The following is a 24,150-nucleotide window of genomic DNA, read 5'->3' as shown; positions in this document are numbered from 1 at the left end:
TAACTGGACACTTGTCTGTGAATTGAAAGATGTTTGAGGAAGTGCAGTGAATCTGTCAGTAATCCATGTTATAAAGAAAATGTTAATATCCCAGCAGTAGTGTTTGGTCAGTTGTATTAAATATCATATTAAGTACGTATGCAGTTGCACAGTGTTATAGTGTGTTTGCTATTTTAACAGTGGTGAGCCAAACTAGATCTGAATCTTAATAATTTTCACATTCATACAAGTTCATTATGACAAACACTTGTTTACTGATGTTGGCACCAACAAAATAGTCAGTACTGACCAGCTCAGCAGTATCCAGTACTTCTAAGATGTTCATCGTGCATACAGCTGCAGTAATCACAGATGGGTTTTCTGCTGTCAGGCGGGTCCTCAGTCGGCCGAATTCCAAAGTCTAGGTCCGGCGTCGGTTGTTGTCGCTTTCTTTCCTGACGTCAGTGAGGCAGGGATATATAAGACACAGCCGACGCCATTTTCTTCAGTCTTTTTTGCCGTGCGGTGCCCGAAGCAGAAGCAGTTCGCAAGTGCCGGTCGGCCAGCTCCTGAATTTATGAAAAATTGGAAACCGAAGTCTTCTTTAAAGCTAAGTACCCCGTTGGGAAAACTTTTCTTGCCTCAGACCGATGTCAGAAAAAATTAACAATTGTATTTCTTGTGGGAAGCAAATACCGCATAAGGATTTCCATTCCCTCTGCATACCTTGTTTAGGCCCAGACCACGACGTCTCGGGCTGTCGCTTTTGCGCTACTTTCAATAAACGCACTATTAAGCGTCGGGCGGAGTTCGCCCAACACTTTTTTGGTACAGCCTTTGATTATAAAATGTCGTTGGAGACTCCGACTACCATTTTGTCCAAAAAACGCAAGGACAAGGACCGACACGCGAGGTCAGCGGTCCCCACCGACACCACAACTGGCTACACGTGGTCCGGTTCTCAGCGAGACGCCTATGCAGTCCCTGACTACCGACGATACTTCTTTGGCAGTGTTTTCTGTAACCGAGACCGCAGGTACCTCGGCCCATACCCAGACTACAACCACCGAAGCCACTGAGAGCGTTGAGCCTCCTAATGAGGACAGGTCCCCTTCCACCCATGGTGTCTTTAGACCCTCATCTTCCTTTTCCATTAGGGCCTTTACTAAGTCCAAATCAGCCAGGCATCCCAAGAGGCCTGTTGCACAGGGCCCATCTCCAGGCCCCATGCCTAAAAAGCAGATGCTTAAAATGGCTGAGGATTTAATTACTCTTATCAGGGGTTCCCAACCCCCTCCAGACAAGAGACCCAGAGTGGAGGAAGATTCTCCCTCTTCTGATCAGGGCTCCATTTTTTCAGAACATTCTGATGTAGAGGAACACTCTTACTCCCCTTTTGAAGATTCTGATGCAGAGCAGTCCATTCCTTCTGTATCTCCTCCTGAGGATTTTTCTTTTGGGGAAACCTTGCACACCTTGAGGGAACACTTCCATTGGGAAGGCCAAGACTTTTCTGATTCCAAGAAAAGACTTAGGGGAATTTCTCTTGTTACCTCAACACAGACCTCTGGCAATACCTCCTGTCTTGGACATACTTGATGATGTTTATTCGGGGGCTTGTCTTAATCTGGATTCCCTGCCTCCTGCCCCAGTCAAGCCTGATAGGTACTACAGAGTTCCTAACTCTCAGCAATTTCTTTACAAAAGCCATAATGCTGACCCTGAAACCATTTCTCAAGGCCCCAAGGGAATAAAGGCCTCTACTGCTAAGAATCCACTACCTTCCGAAAGAGAGTCAAGATCCTTAGAAAGGTGGGGGAAAAAGGTATATACCTCGGCCACCCTAGCCATGAGGGCCTTAAATTGTCAGTTTCATATGCTTAAATATCAGCAGTTTCTGTTATCACAATTAAGAAATAAAATTTCAACCTGAACAACCAGATTTGAAGGAGTTGCAGGATGTGATGCATAGTGCAGAACAAGTGGGTAAACACACCTTACAATGTGGCTATGATGCCCTAGAGGCTTCAAGTAGAGCTGCTGTTACAGGATCAGTCATTCGTAGACATGCCTGGCTTAGGGAACAAATCTTGTTTGATCATGTGAAAGCTAAACTACTAGATGCTCCCTTACAAAAGGATGTGCTATTTGGTACTAATGCTGAGGAGATACTACGGAAAATGGAAGAAAAAGCCAAATCTATGCAAACTGTCAAAGCTTTTCTACAGGTTCAACCACCACATTTTAGCAGAAATTGGCCTTCTAAAAACTGGTCCTTTCCAGCCACGGACAAGCCCCAAAGAGGTAGATACAGGCGCACAAGGGGCAGAGGACAATCACAAGGATCATATAGAGGCAGACAATGGCAAACTCCAGCACCAAGAGGTGGCGAAGACAGTGCCCAACAATACACTAAACAAACCCAATGACTTCCTCCTTTCCATGCCAAGCAAGTCTCAGCTGGCAGCACCCTTGGGAGGAAAGCTGGCATTATTTACAAGAAATTGGCATATTGTCACAACAGACAAATGGATCCTGGACGTTATAAACAGAGGCTACAGATTTCATTTTCACACTCTTCCAAAAATGAGAGGCATGCCAAACCTGCCACACAATCAAAGGGCAGAGGCACAACTACAAATTTCAAAGCTCATAGACATGAAAGCTATTCAAGAGGTACCTGCTCACGAACAAGGGCAAGGTTTTTATTCCAGGCTATTTCTGGTACCAAGGAAAGGAACCGACTGGAGACCCATTTTGGACTTCTCCATCCTAAACACATTCTTACTCGTACCAAAATTCAAGATGCTCACATTACAGCAGCTTCTTCCCATGCTGGGCAAGGAGTTTTGGCTGGTAACATTGGATCTCAAGGAGGCATACCTGCATGTCCCAATCAGACAAAGCCTCAGAAGATACCTCAGATTTCTTGCAGGTTCAATCCACTATCAATTCTCTGCATTGCCCTTTGGCTTATCTACTGCGCCCAGAGTGTTTACGAAATGCCTGGCATCAGTAATTGCATACTGCAGACTTCAAGGGATACAAATTTACCCTTATTTGGACGACTGCCTGATCCAAGCAGACAGCAAGCACATACATCTGGAAGGCAAAGTTGCATATGAGGAAACTTCAGTGGTACCTAAAAAACCTATGGTCTCAACACAGCCACAGTTTGGAAACAATAATACCAATAATTCCATGTTTGCAAAAGGAATTTCTATGGTGGGCCCAAGCATGTCAAACAAATGCAGGTCTCCCATTCTGCAAGCCTCAAGCAAATCAAGTCATCACAACAGACTCCTCAGATTACGCCTGGGGTGCGCACATGACAGACAGGTGCATTCAGGGCAAATGGTCCCAAAAGGAAAAGCACCTTCACATCAATCAAAAAGAAATGCTAGCAGTGATAAATGCAATTACAGCTTTCAAGGACCTCCTGCATCCAGGACAATTATTGATAAGAACAGACAACACCACAGTAATGTGGTACATAAACAGACAAGGAGGAACACATTCATACCCCCTGTGCAGACTAGCCAGGACACTTTGGAACTTGGCTCTGGAATGGCAAATCGAACTTCAAGCACAGTACTTGCCAGGTTTGGAAAACACGCTGGCAGACCATCTAAGCAGAAATATGACAGATCCACACGAATGGAAGTTGCATCCTCAAGTGTTTACAAAGATAATCCAAGCGTGGGGGAGGCCAGACATAGATCTCTTCGCCTCCCACAGGAATCATCAATTGGAAAAGTTCTGTTCAAGGACCTTTCATCCAAAGGCCTGGAGAGTGGACGCCCTTTCATTCAGTTGGACAGCATGGACAGTTTACGCTTTCCCACCTTTGCCTCTTCTTCCCAAGGTGCTCTTGAAAGCAAGAGCAGACAGACCGAAGATGATACTGATTGCTCCAGACTGGCCAAGACAACACTGGTATCCACTCCTGAGGAGCCTAACACATACTCCTTCTTGGTCCCTACCTCTAATGCCTCTTCTGCTGACTCCGCACAGCTACATAACTCTTCACAGTCAGCTGAACACACTCAATCTCGCTGCATGGAAAATTCCTTAACACCACAACAGACCCTACTCCCCAAAGAGGTCCAGGATGTCATTTTGGAGGCCTGAAGGCCATCTACTAGAAAGGCTTACTCCGCAAAATGGAAACAGTTTTGCTCTTGGAATGAGAAAAAAGGCCAGGACCCTAGAAAACTGAATTTGCCTCGGGTATTACAGTATCTAGCTGAGCTGCTGAACAGTTGACTTTCATTTTCCTCCATAAAAATCCATGCCTCAGCCATTTCTGCAGAATTCAACACAGATCCACCCTTATTCTCTCACCCACTCTTAAGACAGTTCCTCAGAGGGGCTAAGAATATAAGACCACCAAGGAAACAACCAATGCCAGCATGGGATCTTAATTACATTCTAGAAAAATTAACATTGCCTCCCTTTGAACCAGCTGCCTCAACAGATTTGCAATATTTGTCCTGGAAAACAGCTTTCCTTCTGGCCATTACCTCAGCTCGTAGGGTTTCGTAACTACAAGCCCTCATGGCTGTGCAGCCCTTTCTCATCTTCCATCAGGACAGGGTTTCCCTTCGAACCAACCCGTCATTTATGCCTAAAGTGGTATCCAGGGTAGCTTTAAATCAAGCCATACACTTACCTACCTTTTACCCCAATCCTCAAAATAAAGGGGAAAGGCTGCTACACTCCTTAGACAGCTACGTTATTATTTGGACAGAACAAAGCCTTTCAGGAAATCGGACCAACTTTTTGTGTCCTATGCATGTAGGAGCTCAAGGGAAGCCAGTTACCAAACAGACAATTTCAAAGTGGATAGGCCACTGCATACGGTTTTGTTACTCCTATCATGGAAAATGTGTCCCCACAGGCATCAAATCCCACTCCACCAGGGCCACAGCTACCTCTACAGCCTTCCTTAGAGGAGTTCCTACCAAAGATATTTTGGAGGCAGCCACTTAGAGTTCTGTGCATACCTTCACAAAACACTACCACCTGCCTTTATATTCCAAAACTAGAGCAGGCTTTGCCACTGCTGTGTTGCAGGGCATTCTGGCTCATCCCAGTTCCACCTAGTGCCTACCACCCTGTGCGTAGCTTTGGAATTCTACCCATCTGTGATTACTGCAGCTGTATGCACGATGAACATAGTACAGTTTTGTACCTACCATAAATGTAGATGTTCGAGTGCTAATACAGCTGCAGTACAGTTTTCCCTCCCTCCTTCCCCTCTTGGTAAAGGCCTAGGGCCTAGCCCCTCTTCATACAACCTGATTGGGTTATCCTTCTATGGTATATTTGCTTGCGACTACTGATTTGTGATTATATTGCATTGCATGTATATAAATATAATTTATGTATTGCCTTCCTTCTGGGGGCACCTGACATCTGGGGCAAGAAAGACTGAAGAAAATGGCGTTGGCTGTGTCTTGTATATCCCTGCCTCACTGACGTCAGGAAAGAAAGTGACAACAACCGACGCCGGACCTAGACTTTGGAATTCGGCCGACCGAGAACCCGCCTGACGGCAGAAAACCCATCTGTGATTACTGCAGCTGTATTAGCACTCGAACATCTACATTTATGGTAGGTACAAAACTGTACTTTTTTGTGAAGCGGAGATTTCATCTTCGCATCTGCAACAAAACGTTTCAGCATCATTTTTGACATAGAGGGAATTGCTAGGTTTCAGTTTCAGTCAGCAGCTTGATCACCTGTTAGCCATTTCTGAAATACGTTAAGCCTCTTTCTGAAATAACATGGATGCCATCAAGGACTTAAGCCTATAATGCCCACATGCTATGGTGATAAACTTAAATTAAACACCAGATAAAGTTGGAACATTATTACACCAACGGTATGAACAAGCCAGTGACGATGTTAAAAGTAACAAAGTATTGTTTAGTACTAGTAAAGTGACAAAGTTCATCTTTGTGAATGGATACAGTGTTATGATCAGTATTTGCAAAAGTATGGAAAACTTGCTGAATGTATAAACTGTGGGGATAAATATCCTAGATTCTTTGTTGCGTGTCTTAAAACTGTGCTACAAAAGCTAACAAAATTGACTCGGGTTAGGTTAGATATGGGATGTGAAGCGGTTATTTTGTAATGCCAGATGTTAAGTTGTCAAACTCGCCTTCATTCTTGCTGGATGGGTTCGGAGCCGATCCTCGGCTCCGACTCGGCACTTGCTAAGCTCAAGAACTCATTTTACCAGCTCGAGGCAACCCTATATCCCATGATGCAAGGCATGACTACCTCAGATCTCGTTTGCCGCTTCGCGAAGAGGTCTCCTTTTTGCCAGCTCAGGTAAAGCTTCATTTTGTACAAGATTAGTCAGGGTTTTCTCCCTTATTTCTATTTGTCATTCATTGGGTATATTTTTATATACTTATCGATATCTCCTACCCTATATTCCCCTTTCTTTACGTTAGGATTTATTTCCTTTCTTCAGGCCTTAAGCCTCCCTCTCAGTTAATTCCTGTCAGGTTGTGTGTTTTTTGGGGGTTAACTGTGTGACTGTTGTGTGTCTGTCTGTTTTTGGACATAATTATGTCTAAAGAAGTGAAGGTTTCAGGCTTCAAGAAGTGTTACTCGTGCTGTCAGAAAATGTCTCTGACAGACTGTCGCACTTCTTGTGTGTACTGCCTGGGGCTTTTACACCTGCAGGACTCCTGTGCCATTTGTCACTCCTTTAGCCAGAGAGTCCTGCAGGAACGAAGAAACAAATTGATTCTTCATGGCTTGTTAAAGCCAGAGGGTTCTCCGACCAAGGCTGGGTCGGTTAAACCCTCTAAGCCATCTAAAGCCCAGGCTGTAGTTTCCAAGCCATCGGCTGTGGCTCCGACTCCTTCGGAGTCGAGATCGGCTCCAGCCGGAGCCGATCTTTCCACTTTGGAGGTTGTTGTGTCGGCTCCGTCTGGCTCCGACACACAAATACCCATTACTTTGTCGGCTCCGGCCGGAGCCGACGTGTCTTTATCCAGTATTGGAGCCGACAAGTCTTCGGCTCCATCTGGAGCCGAGGGGTCATCGGCTCCGATGGCTCCATCCAGGAAGAGATCTCGGTCTCCTTCCCTGGAGTCTATTTGTTCGGCTCCGGGATCTCCTCTTTTGTCGGAGCGGAGCCATCGGAGCCGATCTTCAAGATCTTCCAGGCTGTCAGACCACGATTTAGAGAGGGTGGTAAGCAGACTGTTGAAGTCACAGGCACTAGCCCAAATGCTCCATAGCCCATCTCAACAGACGTCTGCTATTTCTCATCCCCCTGAACTTCCTCCTCCGACTCTCCTTCAGAGTTCGGAGCCAGAGCTTCTCGGAACGGTGACCGTGGGTGCGCTGGAGCCGATACTTCCCCTTTCGGCTCCGACGTCTTCGGCTCCGATCTCCTCCATGAGACCTTCTTTGGAGGGATCTGGTCATCGAGTCTCCCTTGTCGGCTCCGAGGGGGCGAGTGGCATCGGACCCTTGTCCGACCCTGCTCTCCCTCTTGGAGCTTCAGCATTGGTGAGCTCGGCACCGACATCGGCTTCGGAGCCTTCTCTTTCGGTGGGGCCGGGGATTCCTGTTTCTTCGGAGCAGGATTCTTCTGGCCTCCCTGGGAGAGGAGCCTTCGAGGTGATGAGGAGTGTCCTAGCCCCTGAGCTAGGTCAACGGTCTATTCCTTTAGCTCCTCCATCTTTGGTGCCTGTTGATGTCTCTTGCCAGTCTCTTGCTCCCGGGCCCAGAGATCCATCGCCCCAGGTTTCCCCATTGGGAAGAACTTCCTCTTCCGAGGTTTCTCCTGATCCTGCAGCAGAACCCCCGCGTAAGAGGAAGCACACAGACTCCCCTGAGTCTACTACATCAGATACCGACTTAGGTGAGTCGGAGGGTTCCCCACGGTCCCCCTCTGAGGATGTCTCCTTTTCAGACATCCTGGAACTCCTTAAGCAGAGGGGGAACTGGCCTTCCATTGACCCCTCCGAGGATGAGTCGGTATACCTGGAGGCTTTTGTATCTCGACCCTCCACCTCCTGGGTGTCTCCGCCTTTCGATCCACTCATGCAAGTAGTGGCTCGGAAGGTGTGGGCAGCCCCGGATTCTGTGGAACCAGTTCCTAGGAGGCCCTCCAAATTCATTACAGCCCCTGCAGACAAACAGTTTCTTTCTAAGGGCGTCCCTGTTGATGCTATGGTGGTGGCGGTGGCAACCAAGAAGGAACTTGCTGATCCTTCTGTGCCTGTCCATCTTCCTAATAAGGATTCTAGGACCATGGATAGGTACGGCAAGCGGATTTTTTCTTCAGCGACCTTTGCTATGCGTTCGCTGAACCTTTGTCACTTTACCAGACTTCAGAGAGACATTCTCAAGGAACTAGGTGAAGTGGTTCAGGATCCTTCGGCAACTGGGGCTCAGGAAAAGATTGCCTCACAGCTAGGAATCCTCAATTCTTTGACTAACTCCTCCATGCGGCTCATTTCTTATGCAGCCGATGGGGCGAGTAGGGCCGCAGGCACAGGAGTGGCACTTAGGCGTCAGGCCTGGATGCGGCTTTGTAATTTTGCAGACCCTTTTAAGGCGTCCTTCACCAATACCCCCTTTGACGGTTCGGTTTTGTTCGGGCCTCAGGTGAAGGATACATTGACCAGGTGTGAGCAAGACGGCAAGACCCTTTCTGCTGCCGTAGGAGTCCATTTCTCCACCCCTTCAAGACCCTATCCAAAGGGTCAGAAGGGAGGGAAAATGTGGTTCCGTAAATCTCAAGGAGTCAAGCCGGACACATGTGGTCAGTTTACCCCCAGAGGCAGAGGGAGTAATAATAATAGGCGCCACCCTAGGGGCAGAGGGGGTCCGCAGAATCAGGGTAGCAGGGAGACTCTCCCTGATAAACCCTTCCAGCATCCCTGAGGTGTTGCCCGACTGCCCACCCTTGGAGGCAGTCGGGGGAAGATTGTCACTGTACCCAATAGCCTGGCGTTCCCTCTCTCAAGACAAATGGATACAGTCGATCATATCCGAGGGCTACAATATCCCTTTCGAAAGGTATCCCGTTCCTCATCATTCCCTTCCAGATGTCTCACCCGGTCTAAGGGAATTGGCAAAACAGGAGGTATCAAAGCTCCTAGCAAAAAGAGCCATCCAAATGGTGCCAGCAGACCAAGTAAGATCCGGCATCTACTCAAGATTCTTTTTGGTCCCCAAAAGGAAGGGAGATTGGAGACCAATTTTAGACCTCAGCAATCTAAACAAGTTTGTCAAGAAGGCAAGGTTCCGGATGGTCACGCTTCAGTCCATTCTACCCTTTTTGGGCAAGGACAACTGGATGTGCTCAATAGACCTTCAGGATGCGTACTATCATATAAAGATTCACAGGCGCTCCAGAAGGTTTCTCCGCTTTCGGCTGGGGTCCAGTCATTTTCAATTCAGAGCCCTGCCCTTTGGCCTCACTACAGCCCCCAGAGTGTTTACCAAATGTATGGCAGTGGTTACGGCTCATCTGAGACGTCAAGGATTCCAGGTGTTTCCGTATCTAGACGACTGGCTCCTCTCCGCCACCACCAGGCATCAACTTCTCAAGGCCAGAAGACTACACTCTGCAAACCTGCAAGCAATTGGGGATTTCAATAAACTTCGAAAAATCTTCTCTGTCGCCTTGCCAATCTATTACCTTTATAGGCGCAGAATTAAACACTGTCAGCATGTCAGCCAGACTCACAGAACAAAGAATTCTGGACATTCAGAAGTATGTTCGGATCATATTACTCAGCAAGAAGATCAGAGCCAAATTTGTCCTGAAGGTTCTGGGTCTTATGGCTGCGACCATTGTTCTTCTGCCATTAGCCCGCTTCCACATGCGTCTTCTGCAGTGGAAGATGTTCGCTCAGTGGTCATTCCAGCAACTCCCCATGAGTCACGAGATTTTTGTCACGCAGTCATGCAAGAGTCCTCTAACCTGGTGGATGTCTTCTCCTCTGCTCCATCAGGGCCGACTGTTTGTTCCCCCAGTTCCGGTTGCCACAGTCACTACGGATGCCTCTCTGATCGGGTGGGGGGGCATTATCAGGGCAGGATGGTCCATGGGACTTGGCAACCCATAGAATACCATCTGCACATAAATGTCCTAGAGATGAGAGCAGTGCTTTTAACGTTGCAAGCCCTCAGCGACTTTCTTCCCTTAGGGACTATTGCAGTTCAGACGGACAACATGTCTGTAGTCTGGTATATCAACAAGCAGGGCGGGACCAGGTCCTACCCACTGTGTCGAAGCTCTCAGACTTTGGCAATGGGCAATCTCCTCTCATCGGTTTCTGATAGCAACGCATATCCCCGGGAGATCCAACCTCTTAGCGGACAGACTGAGCAGAGCTATTCTCATGCCACATGAGTGGTCTCTCAAGCAATCGGTAGTGGACGAGATTTTTCAGAAGTGGGGCTTCCTTCCTGCGACCTTTTTGCTACACCCCAAAACAGCAAATGCCCGGACTTCTTCACCCTCTTTCCTCTACCAGGCCATTGCCCGAGAGACTCTCTAACCCAGGATTGGCCCCGGGGACTTCTGTATGCTTTTCCTCCATTTCCACTGATACCACAAGTTATTCAGAAAGCTACCGTATTGAGAGCCAAGTTGATCCTCATTGCCCCTTACTGGCCTCGACAAATTTGGTTTCCGTCCCTGCATCGTCATCTCCTGGCCCAGCCTTGGCATCTGGACCCAGTTCCAGATCTTCTGACCCACCAGTCGGGTCAGCCGCACTGGGCCATTCATTATCTCAACCTCACTGCTTGGTTGCTCCACTTCGTTCCTTAGCCAGGCTTCCTATGATCCCTAACCCTGTTAGGAACATCATGGTAGCTTCTCTAAAGTCCTCCACCAGAAAGATTTATGCTAGTAAGTGGAAACGTTTTTCTTTCTGGGCAAAGTCTAAACACATAGATCCCTTTACTGCTCTACTGCATTCAGTTTTGGACTTCTTAGCAGAGATTTTTCAATCGGGCTCTTCTTCTACAGTTAAAGTCCATTTGGCAGCAATCTCTAATTTTCATGTTGGTTTAGCGGATCAAAGCATAATGTCCCACAAGCTTTGCAAAGCTTTTCTGAGGGGTATATTTCTCCTGAAGCCTCCAATCAGAGATCCTCCTCCACAATGGGATTTGGATTTAATGCTGGCATCCTTGATTTCTACCCCCCTTCGAACCGGCTGCTACATGCTCCTTAAAGTTTCTTTCCTGGAAAACAATTTTCTTGGTTGCTATTACTTCAGCTAGAAGGGTTTCTGAACTTCAGGCCCTCTGTGTCCGATGTCCTTCAAGAATGCAACTGCAGTCATAACATATGGGTTGTCCTGCCTCAGGCAGCCCTCGGTCGGCCGAATTCCAAAGTCTGGGTCCGGCGTCGGCTGGTGTCACCTCCTCCGACGTCACCATGGCTGGAGTATAAAGGCATCGGCCGACGCCATCTTCTTCAGTCTTTCTTGCCGCACGGTGCCCGAAGCAGAAGCAGTTCGCAAGTGCCGGTCGGTCAGCTCCTGTGTTTTCAGTACTGAAGTCATCTAAAAGCTAAGTACCCCGTTGGGGAACATTTATTCTTGCCTCAGCCGATGTCAGAACAAATTGAGAAAGTTAATAATTGTTTGTCTTGTGGTAAACAAATACCTCATAAGGACTTCCATTCTCTCTGCCTTCCTTCCCTGGGCCCAGACCATGACGTCTCGGCCTGTGCTGCTTGTGCCTGCTTTAATAAGCGCACTCTCAGGTGCCGGGCAGAATTCGCCGAGGACTTCTTTGGTGAATCTTTTGCGTATATCATGCCGTCGGATCAACCGACTACCCAATCTGCTAAAAAATGCAAGGACCGGGACCGACATTCTCTGCCCGCGTCTTCTACCGATGCTACTCCCAAACCCTCTGCTAGTGCTCCGGTTCCTTCGGAAGTGGTAAATCTACCGCTCCAGGCCGGCGACACAGCGTTAACACGACCTTCGGTCTCTGAGATCTCTTCGGTGCCGGTTGTTGATTTTCCTCCGGAAACCGAAGTACTGGATCTACCCGACACCATTTCTGTGGACAAGGTTACGCCTGCACGTGGGGCTGCTAGGCCTCCTGTATCCATGTCCATCAAGGCCTTTGCACGTGCTAAGGCCGCCAGTCAGGCCAAGGCCCATCCTAGACCTACTGCCCTGGCCCCTTCTTTTGATAAGCAAATCATGTCTCTGGCTGCTGATCTTATTTCTCTTATCAGGGGGTCTCAGCCTCATCCGGAGAGGGCTTCTCAGCCACCTGCAGAGAAAAGGCCCAGAACTGAGCAGGCAGATGACCTCTCTTCGGATGAAGCCTCTGGGGATTCTGAACATTCTGATACCCATGTAGAATCCTTCCAGGCCTACGAGGACTCTGATGCTGAGGAATCAATTCCTTCTGCCTCCCCTCCAGAGGATTTCTCTTTTGGTGAAGTCCTGCATTCCATGAGGGAACATTTTCGATGGCAGGGTCAGGAATTCTCTGACTCTAGAAAAAGGCTTCGTACCTTTCTCAAGCTTCCCCAGCACAGACCTTTAGCTATTCCACCTGTTATGGATGTTTTGGATGATGTTTTCTCTGACTCCAGTGCTAACCCTGATTCTCTTCCTCCGGCTCCTGTCAAGACGGACAGATATTATAGGGTCCCTGACACCCACAAGCACCTTTTTAAGGCCCACTCTGTGGATCTAGAAACTATTTCACAGGGCCCCAAGGGAGTGGCTACCTCCTCTGCCAAAAACCCACTGCCAGCAGACAGGGAAGCAAGGTCCCTGGAGAGATGGGGTAAAAAAATATATACTTCTACTACCCTGGCCATGAGGTCACTAAATTGCCTTTTTCACATGTTTCAGTACCAGGATTTTCTCCTGGATGATTTACAGAAAAAGTTAGCCTCTCCTGAGCCATCGATAAAAAGGCATTGCAGGATCAGATACATAACACTCAGCAGGTTAATAACCATTTTCTTCAGTGTGGTTATGATGCACTGGAAGCTTCATGTAGGGCAGCTATGACTGGGGCTGTGATACGTAGACATGCTTGGTTAAAGGATCAGTCTTTGCCTGACCACGTTAAAGTAAAGTTACTTGATGCACCTTTGGAAAAACAGAAGCTTTTTGGTGCTAATGCACAAGATGTGTTGAAGTCCATAGAGGAAAAAGCTAAGTCAGGACAGACAGTCAAGGATTTCCTTCAGGTTCAGCCACCCAGATACAGCAGAAACTGGCCCTCAAAGAATTGGTCCTTCCCTGGCTCAGACAAGTTTCAAAGGGGAAAAAGCAGACGTGCCCGAGGTAGAGGGCAATACCGAGGATCTTACAGGGGACGCCAATGGCAACCTCCAAATCAAAGAAGTGGTACAGACAGTTCAGCTGCACCACAAGGACAATCACAATGACTTGACTTTCATTCCGCCTACAAAGGCTCAAAGAGAAGCACCCTTGGGCAGAAAATTATCCTTATTCTCACAAAACTGGCATATTTTAACCAAGGACAACTGGATTCTGGATTTGATGGACAAAGGCTACAGATTCCACTTCCACACATTACCAATAAGACAAGGCATGCCAAACCTGCCACATCATCAAAGGGCAGAGGCACTCTCTCAAGTTTCCAAGCTATTAAGTATAAAAGCAATAGAAAGGGTTCCTCCTCAGGAGCAAGGCCAGGGATTTTATTCAATGCTGTTCCTTGTTCCAAGAAAAGAAAACAAATGGAGACCCATACTGGACTTGTCATCTCTAAACACTTTTCTCATAGTGCCAAAGTTCAAAATGCTGACGTTGCAGCAACTCCTTCCCATGCTGGGCAAGGGGTCTTCGCTGGTCACTCTGGACCTCAAGGAGGCATACCTGCATGTCCCTATCAGACAAAGCTGCAGAAGATACCTCAGATTTCTTGCAGGGACAGAGCATTATCAATTCTCAGCATTGCCGTTTGGCTTATCTACTGCGCCCAGAGTGTTCACGAAATGCCTGGCATCAGTAGTGGCACATTGCAGACTGCAAGGGATTCAAATATACCCTTACTTGGACGACTGCCTCATACAAGCAGACAACAAACAAACCTTAAAAGAAAATTTGGACTATGTCATGCATCTACTGCAGGCCTTGGGATACATGGTCAACATTCAGAAGTCAAAACTACTGCCATCCCAACAGATTATATTCTTAGGAGCCAAGCTGGACACAGAAAACCAAATGGCCTACCTCACTGAGGAAAAACAGCAGCATTTACCAGAGTACTTCAAAGGCCTAGCAAGACTCTACCAGCTGACTGCAAGGAAAATCCTGCAGGCCCTGGGGTTCATGGCTTCTTGCATCCTTCTGATACCTTTGGCAAGACTTCATATGAGAAAGCTGCAATGGTATTAAAACTTATGGTCTCAACACAGCCAAAGCCCTAGAGGACATAATCCCACTTATTCCATGTCTGCAAAAAGAATTCTTATGGTGGGCTCAAGCCAGTCAACAAAACATAGGCATGTCTTTCAACAGACCTCAAGCAGGCCAAATGATTACAACAGACGCCTCAGACCATGGATGGGGGGCGCACATGGAGGACAGATGCATTCAAGGGCAATGGACCCCAAAGGAAAGGCATCTGCACATAAACCAAAAGGAAATGTTGGCAGTGATGCATGCAATCAAGACTTTCGAAAAATCACTACAACAAGGGCATTTACTGATAAGGACAGACAACACCACTGTCATGTGGTACATAAACAAGCAGGGAGGCACTCATTCTTATCCCCTCTGCAGACTAACAATGCTTCTCTGGGAAAAGTCCCTGAGCCTGAAGATACATTTACAATCCCAGTTTGTACCAGGCAAGGACAATGTACTGGCGGACAACCTGAGCAGAAATTTCATGGATCCACATGAATGGATGCTGCATCCTCACATTTTCTTTCAACTGACAAAGACATGGGGAAGACCGGATGTAGATCTTTTCGCTTCCCACTTAAATCATCACCTGAAAAAGGTCTGCACAAGGACTCGCCATCCTCTAGCCTGGAAGACGGATGCTCTCTCCTTCAGCTGGAATTCTCCAAAGATTTATGCATTCCTTCCTCTGCCTCTGCTGACCAAGGTGATACTGAAGATCAAAGCAGAACAACCAACAGGTATTTTGATAGCTCCAGACTGGCCAAGGCAGCACTGGTACCCATTGCTATTGACCATAACTCGGACCAAACCATGGCCTCTGACCCTATGGCCTCTGCTCCTAACACAACACAATTACAGGACTGTACATCAAGACCTGAAATCATTACATCTGACAGCCTGGAGGCTAACATGATTTCTCCTCCTAACTCTCTATCAAAATCGGTTCAAGAAATCCTGCTGGAAGCACGCAGGCCTTCCACAAGAAAAACATATTCAGCCAAATGGAAGAGATTCAGCATCTGGAATGCCAACAGGGTCAGGACACAGCATTACCGAGTATACCTCAGATTTTAGAATACTTGGCAGAACTACTTCATTCTGGGCTTTCATGCTCTTCAATAAAGATTCATGCCTCAGCAATCTCAGCAAAATACAACTGTGACCCTCCACTGTTTTCTCATCCATTGCTAAGACAGTTTCTAAGAGGAATAAAGAATATCAAACCTCCCAGAAAACAGCCAGTACCTGCATGGGACCTCAATTATGTGTTGGAAAAACTAACTCTTCCTCCATTTGAACCAGCAGCAAGTTCAGAAATGCATTTTCTTGCATGGAAGACAGCCTTCTTATTGGCAGTTACATCTGCAAGAAGAGTTTCGGAGATACAGGCACTCATGGCAGTGCCCCCCTTCCTCATTTTTCATCAAGACAGAGTTTCTCTAAGAACCGATCCTTCATTCATGCCCAAGGTTTTTTCCAGGGTGTCTCTAAATCAAGCTGTTCACCTGCCTGCATTCTTCCCCAATCCTCAAAATAGGGGGGAAAAGCTACTGCATACTTTGGACATACACAGAGAACTACGTTACTACTTGGACAGAACTAAGGCCACCAGAAAGTCTGACCAACTGTTTGTAGCCTATGCTGCTGGAGTACAAGGAAAAGCAATCTCCAAACAAACAATTTCAAAATGGATTGGACATTGCATTAGATTCTGCTATTCTTTCCATGGAAAAGGTGTGCCAGCCAATATTAGGCCACATTCCACAAGAGCTATGGCCACTTCCACAGCTTTCCTAAGAGGAGTGGCAACAAAGGACATTTTAGAGGCTGCTACATGGAGCTCCGTGCATACATTTACCAAGCACTACAACCTGCCCTTATATTCCAGATCCCGAGCGGGCTTTGCTTCGGCAGTCCTGCAGGGGATTTTAGCTACAACATCCTTATCTTAGTTCCATCCAACCCCAGCTTGGCTATGGTATTCAACCCATATGTTATGACTGCAGTTGCATTCTTGAAGGACATAGTACAGTTTTGTACCTACCATAAATGTAGATGTCCGATAGATATGCAACTGCAGTCGGATTTTCCCTTCCTCCTACCCCTCTGTATCCTTCTTTTTGGGTCCCTACCCCTTTTCCCATTAGCTGGGGCTATTCCTGTGGTGTATCTGTTTATTACTGTTGTGCATGTTAGGAATTATTTTTATCCATTTACCAAATTTAGCCTTCCTAGGAGGGCACCTGGCATCTGGGGCAATAAACACTGAAGACGATGGCGTCGGCCGATGCCTTTATACTCCAGCCGTGGTGACGTCGGAGAGGAGGCGACACCAGCGGACGCCGGACCCAGACTTTGGAATTCAGCCGACCGAGGGCTGCCTGAGGCAGGACAACCCGTATGTTATGACTGCAGTTGCATATCTATCGGACATCTGCATTTATGGTGGGTACAAAACTGTACTTTCCCCTTACTTGATTTTTCACAAAGATAGGGTATCTTTAAGAACTAATCCATCTTTTTTGCCCAAAGTTGCTTCCCAGACTAATCTTAACCAATCTATTGATTTGCCATTTTTTTTCCCTAATTATTCAGACAAAGCGGAACAAAAACTTCATTGCTTAGATGTCCATCGTCAGCTCAGATATTATTTGGACAGAACTAAACAATTCAGAAAATCTGATCAACTATTCCTTTCTTATGCAGAGAACAGAAAGGGTCTCCCAGTCTCAAAAGTGACCTTATCCAGATGGCTGTCTTCTATCATTTCTTATGTTTATCATCTTAGAGGCAAGCAACTATCCTCAAAACCAAAAGCACATTCTACCAGGAGCCTGTCCACATCCACAGCTTTTCAGGAGAGGCTACCTATTGAGACCATTTGTGCAGCAGCCACTTGGGCCACTCCTCACACCTTTGTCTCTCATTACAAATTGGACTTGGCCTCCAGGGACAGGGCTAAGTTTGGTTCCACAGTTCTCAAGAGTCTGTTCCATTGAGCCACCCAGGATAGAGGTGCTAGGGACTCGGTCCCATCCAGCAAGAATGAAGGCGAGTTTGACAACTTAACATTAAGAAGTTATGTACCTACCATAACGTTCCATGTTAGTTGTCTTCTCTCGCCTTCTTTCTTGCGTCCCTCCCTCCTTCCCCCTGGTCTGGACTGATCTTGAGGTTGTACCTTCATTTTGTTGGGGGTGTTGTCACTCTTTCCAAGAGTTCCCAGTAGGAAGAGTCATTATTGTTAGTGGCTATTGGCCTAGTTTCTCCTACATTTAGTAATCTTCTTCCTGGGGAAAAAGTGTTTTTTGGCAGGGTTTTCTTCTAGCTACCAAATGAGATCTGAGGTAGTCACACCTTGCATCATGGGATATAGGGTTGCCTCGAGCTGCTAAAATGAGTTCTCGAGCTTAGCAAGTGCCGAGTCGGAGCCGAGGATCGGCTCCGAACCCATCCAGCAAGAAAGAAGGCGAGTTTGACAACTAACATGGAATGTTATGGTATGTACATAACTTCTAATTTCCACATTTTATAGGGAATTATTTTATTCATGGATAAAAACAAAAGTTTACAGTTTAAAGAGATGGCAGAAATGCTTGACTGTCAGCAGTGGGATGGCTTTGCTAACAATAAGGAACTTTTAGACAAAGAGCAGGAAGACAGTTTAAAAAAGATTAATGAAAAACAAATGTAATTAAAAACTCATGACACAGAAGTCAGGAAACATGCACAAGATGTTATTGCAATTCTGGAAAGAGATGAAGCTGTAATATGTGCTGTCACTGAGGCTTAGTTGGGTGGGGGAGATGAAACAGAAACACTCCGAGAAGAGTTAGTCCTAAAAGGACAGGAACTCTTGGAGGCATTAGCCAGAGAGGCAGAATTACACACAAAAATAGGGCATTTACAGAAACAGTTACAAGAATGGTAAAGCTTCAAAGGCAGAATTACAAAAACAGTTACAGGAGCTTAGAGCTGGGATATTAGTAAATCTGAGGAATATTATTAAACCTGAGGACATACAAGTAGTGATGGGCATTTCAGTTGATCTGTGCCAGCAATCTCGTCTGTTACAGAGGATAAGTGGAATGACAAAATGATAAAAAGACATTTTTTATAGTATGTTAACATTTGAAGATTGGTTGTCATATACAGCTGGTAGTGCATGACATGATTGTTCAAAACTGTGTTTTTTAGTATTTATTCCAGAATGTTACAAGACTTTCATTGTTGCTAATAACTGTAAACTTGATTCAAAATTAAACAGAACGGCATCTGTGCTCCTAGCATATTTGCAGGGACAAACTCTGACAACTAAGTTGTTAAAATATTTTAACATTAGTTTCTGACAGAATGTTGGGCAGAACATTTTAAGTTGGCTTTTCAAATTGTCCTTGACACAGATGACCGGGAAGTGGACAAACTGAAAACAAGGAAAGGATTAATGCTCGCATTTTTGGATCAAGTAAAGGGCGTTCCGGGTGACATTAAATGTAATTAACAAACTGCTGACGTGTCAGAGCAGTGTGATGGTACCAGTTGATTAGAGGAAGAGACTTTGTTAAACATCACATTTTCTCCCGCAGCACTGATGATGGTTTTGAAGTCATAAGTGCAGAGGAGGAGGAGGTTGAGGCAGATGGGGGATAAATTTAATTTAAGTTTGTTGACCGGGGAAGTCCACTAGGCCAAGAAGAGCCCGTGTTCAGTGGAGGCCTGGGGATAAAAGCTTCACGATAATTGCAAGTTACATTTCACATGTTACATAAGGACATAGTTCATACAGCTAATTAAACATTTACAGATAAGCTCCATGAGATTTGCAATTGGCTTATCACAATGTCACAAAAATAAAAGACAATTCAAAACAGAACATTTCAAAATGTATAGCTACTAGCCATTAGTAGGTTAGGAAAATATTATGCATGGAGAGGGTAATAGTATATTTGAGACTGGAGAGTGGAGTAAAATAGATATTGGAGAGAATTCGTTTTTATTAGGGGAGAGATTGTTTTGGGTGGGTTGAAGTAATAGTAGAGGTAGTTGGATGAGTCAGTGCAAGGTGGAATGGGGGGTGAAGTTGGAGCATGGCAAGGGCATTCCCATTTGGAAATAAGATAAGAGAGTAGCTGAGATTTGAAATTTGTATGGTTAGGTAGGTGGCGTAGGTGTGTGGGGAGAGAGTTCCACTGTTTAGCTAAGTGGGAGAGCAGTAGATGGCCAGGAGGTCGTGCAGGTTTGTGGACCTAAAGGAGATTTTGGTTTTTAGATCTGAGTGAGCAGTTGGGAATGTAAGGTTTTAAGGAAGTAGTGAGAGCTGTGCAGTTGGCAGGTTTAAAGATGAACTTGTGGGCAATGGTAAGTTGTAGGTAACTGAGGTAGATGGGGTAGTTCAAGCCAGTTGAAGATGAGGAGTGAGTGGCAGTGGTGGGATGAGTTTTTTGAATTGGTTGCAAATTTGGAGATCTTGTGGTAGCAGGATTCAAGTTTGGACCGAAGGCCAAGATGGAGATTGGTGAAAAGAGAGGCACCATACATAAGGGAGCGGAGTAGGAAGGTGGATGCAAGAGTTTGATGGGTAGAGGGGGGCTTAGGAAGTGGTTGCACCTGTAGAGGTGATATAACTTGTGGTGGACTTTGTGGAGTGGATGTGGGTGTCAAATTTAGATGTCCTTCAAGAATGCAACTGCAGTCATAACATATGGGTTGTCCTGCCTCAGGCAGCCCTCGGTCGGCCGGATTCCAAAGTCTGGGTCCAACGTCGGCTGATGTCACATTTGTCTCCGTCAGAGCGGCTGGAGTACATAAGCATCAGCCGACGCCATCTTCTTCAGTCTTTCTTGCCGCGCGGTGCCCGAAGCAGAAGCAGTTTGCAAGTGCCGGTCGGTCAGCTCCTGTATTCTTCGAAAACCGAAGTCATCAAAAAAGCTAAGTACCCTGTTGGGGGCCTTTTCTTGCCTCAGCCGATGTCAGAAGTTACTGAAAAAGTAAATAATTGTTTGTCTTGTGGTAAACAAATACCTCATAAGGACTTCCACTCTTACTGCCTCCCTTGTCTTGGCCCAGACCACAACGTCTCGGCCTGTGCTCGCTTCAATAAGCGCACTCTCAGGCGCCGGGTGGAGTTCGCTGAAGACTTTTTCGGCGAAAAATTTGACTATACAATGCTGTCGGAACATCCAACAACGCAGACTCCTAAGAAACGAAAAGACCGGGACCGACATCCTCGGCCCGCGTCTTCCACCGACACCACGCCAAAACTAACCGCGAGTGCCCCGGTTCCCTCTGAGGCGGTTATTCCACCGCTCCAAACTGAAGACACCGCATTACCGATACCTCCGATACCGGAGGCCACTCCGACGCCAGTTATTGACTTTCCTCCGGATACTGAAACCGAGGAAATGCCCGAGACCATTGCTGTTGATAAGGTCACTCCTGCACGTGGAGCGGCTAAGCCTCCCATGTCCATGTCTATCAAGGCCTACACACGTGCCAAGGCAGCCAGCAAGTTCAAGCATCTTTCTGCTAAAACCTTACCTCAGCCTACTCCTGAAACTCAAATCATGGCTATGGCCGCAGATTTAATTTCCCTGATCAGAGGTTCCCAGGCCCATCCTGAGAGAGGATCCCAGCCTCCTCCTGATAAGAGGCCCAAGGTTGAATCCTCTGACCCTCTTCCTACAGATGAAGATTCTGAGGACTCTGTTCACTCCGAAAGCCAGGAAGAGCCCTTCCACACCTATGAGGATTCAGATGCAGAGGACTCCATTCCCTCGGCCTCTCTTCCTGAGGATATGTCTTTTGGGGAAGTTCTGCATTCCATGAGAGAGCATTTTAAGTGGCAAGGCCAGGAATATTCAGATTCCAGAAAGTGCCTTCGAACCTTCCTTAAAAAGCCCCAACACAGACCCTTAGCTATACCTCCTGTGCTTGATGTTTTGGATGATTTATACTCTGACTCCAGTGTTACCCCTGATACTCTTCCTCCTCCTCCTGCTCCTGTCAAGCCTGACAGATACTATAGGGTCCCAGAAACCCATTCTCATTTCTTTAGGGCCCATGCTGTTGATTTAGAAACAATTTCCCAGGGGCCTAAAGGGGTTTCAGCTACCACCTCCAAAAACCCTCTGCCTTCCGACAGGGAAGCAAGGTCCTTAGAGAGATGGGGGAAGAAGGTTTACACCTCCACTACTTTATCTATGAGAGCTCTCAATTGTCTCTTTCACATGTTTCAGTATCAGGATTTCCTGTTAGATGATTTACAGAAAAGATTGGCCTCCCCTGAACCTTTAGATAGGAAGTCTTTGCAGGAGGCTGTGCACAATTCTCAGCAAGTTAGCAATCATTTTCTACAGTGTGGATATGATGCATTGGAAGCTTCATGTAGGGCAGCTATGACAGGGGCGGTCATTCAGAGACATGCATGGTTAAAAGATCAACCTTTACCAGATCATGTTAAGGCAAAACTTCTTGATGCACCCTTGGAAAAGAACAAGCTTTTTGGTGCTAATGCTAAAGATGTGTTAAAGTCCATTGAGGAAAAAGCCAAGTCAGTCCAGACAGTCAAAGATTTCCTCCAGGTTCAGCCACCCAGATTCAGCAGGAACTGGCCTTCTAAAAACTGGTCCTTTCCTAATCCTGAAAGATTTCAAAGGGGCAAAAACAGGCATGCCCGAGGAAGAGGCCAATACAGAGGTTCCTACAGGGGACGACAATGGCAACCAGCAAACCAAAGAAGTGACACAGGGGTTTCTCCTGCCCCACAGGGACAATCTCAATGACTTTCCTCTAGTTCCGCTGACCAAGGAGCAAGCAGAAGCTCCTTTGGGCGGAAAATTATCTCTGGTTTCAAAAAATTGGCACAAACTGACAAAGGACAAATGGATTTTGGACATTATAGACCACGGTTACAGGTTCCATTTTCATACCTTGCCAAGAAAACTAGGCATGCCAAACCTTCCACAAAATCAGAGGGCAGAGGCTATCAAGCAAATTTCTCTGCTTGCTCAGATCAAAGCAATAGAAAAAGTTCCACAACAAGAACAAGGTCAGGGGTTTTACTCAAAACTGTTCCTTGTTCCAAGAAAAGAAACTCAATGGAGACCAATACTGGACTTGTCCGCTTTAAACACTTTTCTCATGGTACCAAAGTTCAAAATGCTGACTCTACAGCAACTCCTTCCCATGCTGGGCAAGAGGTCTTGGCTGATTACTCTGGACTCAAGGAGGCATACCTGCATGTCCCTATCAGACACAGCTGCAGAAGATACCTCAGATTTCTTGCAGGGCCAGAGCATTATCAATTCTCAGCATTGCCATTTGGCTTATCTACTGTGCCCAGAGTATTCACGAAATGCCTGGCTTCAGTAATTGCTCATTGCAGGCTCCAGGGGATTCAGATCTACCTGTACCTGGACGACTGCCTCATACAAGCGGACAACAAACTAACTTTGACAAAAAACTTGAATGATGTCATACATTTGCTACAGGCTCTGGGATACACAGTCAACTTTCAAAAGTCAAGACTTCAGCCATCCCAGCAAATTACCTTCTTAGGAGCCAAACTAGACACAGCCTCTCAAATGGCTTACCTGACAGAAGACAAGCAAAAGAAGTTAACTCATTACTTCAAAAGTTTAGCAAAGCTCACCCAGATGACTGCAAGGAGATTCCTACAGGCCCTGGGTTACATGGCATCCTGCATTCTCCTGGTTCCACTAGCAAGACTACACATGAGAAAGCTTCAATGGTACCTAAAAAGCTTATGGTCTCAACACAGCAACAACCTAGAAGCAACCATACCGCTCATTCCATGTCTTCAAAAGGAATTTCTATGGTGGGTCTCAGTAAGCCAGTCAAACACAGGTATGTCATTCAAAAAACCTCAGATAACACAGACCATGACCACAGACGCCTCAGACCTTGGATGGGGCACATGGAGGGCAGATGTATTCAAGGACAATGGTCTCCAAAGGAAACACATCTGCATATCAACCAAAAAGAAATGCTGGCAGTAATGCATGCCATCGAGGCCTTCGAACAACAACTACAACCAGGCCATCTACTAATACGGACAGACAACACCACTGTGATGTGGTACATAAACAAGCAGGGGGGCACTCATTCTTACCCCCTTTGCAGACTGACTATGAATCTTTGGGAAAAATCACTGAGCCTAAACATACAGTTGCAATCCCAGTTTATTCCAGGCAAAGACAATGTTCTGGCGGACAGTCTAAGCAGGAATTTCCTAGACCCCCACGAATGGAGGTTGCATCCAGAAATCTTTATACGACTCACCTCGACATGGGGCAGGCCGGACGTAGACATATTTGCCTCCCACCTCAATCATCACTTACAAAAGTTCTGTTCAAGGACATATCATCCACAAGCATGGAAAACAGATGCTCTCTCATTCAACTGGAGCTCCCTAAAAATCTATGCATTTCCACCTCTGCCTCTGATGACCACAGTGTTACTAAAGATCAAAGCAGAGCAGCCCAAGGGGATCCTAATAGCTCCAGACTGGCCAAGACAACACTGGTACCCACTTCTACAGAGCATATGTCACAACAAAACATGGGCCCTCCCCCACTGGCCCCAACTTTTGACTCAACACAACTTCAGGACAGTTCATCCCAACATCCAGACACTACAGCTAACAGCTTGGGAGATCCCATGAATAACCTCAAACTACCTCTTTCCAAGGAAGTTCAGCGGATACTGACAGAAGCCCGCAGACCATCCACCA

The 24,150-nt window shown here is 46.5% G+C and overlaps 1 protein-coding gene across 2 annotated transcripts in view; it reads left to right on the top strand.

Annotated features, from left to right (window-relative positions):
• The window catches only part of LOC122815112 (zinc finger protein 260-like), a 743,919-nt gene that overhangs the window by 325,769 nt on the left and 394,000 nt on the right, over positions 1 to 24,150 (top strand). The gene's annotated exons all lie outside the window — the stretch shown is intronic.

Source organism: Protopterus annectens, chromosome 11.part0 (assembly GCF_019279795.1).
Source record: "Protopterus annectens isolate FY-2018-M chromosome 11.part0, PAN1.0, whole genome shotgun sequence".
Classification (NCBI taxonomy): Eukaryota; Metazoa; Chordata; order Ceratodontiformes; family Protopteridae; genus Protopterus; species Protopterus annectens.
The sequence above is the reverse complement of the archived record's forward strand: the minus strand, read 5'-3'. Positions and strand labels throughout refer to the sequence as shown.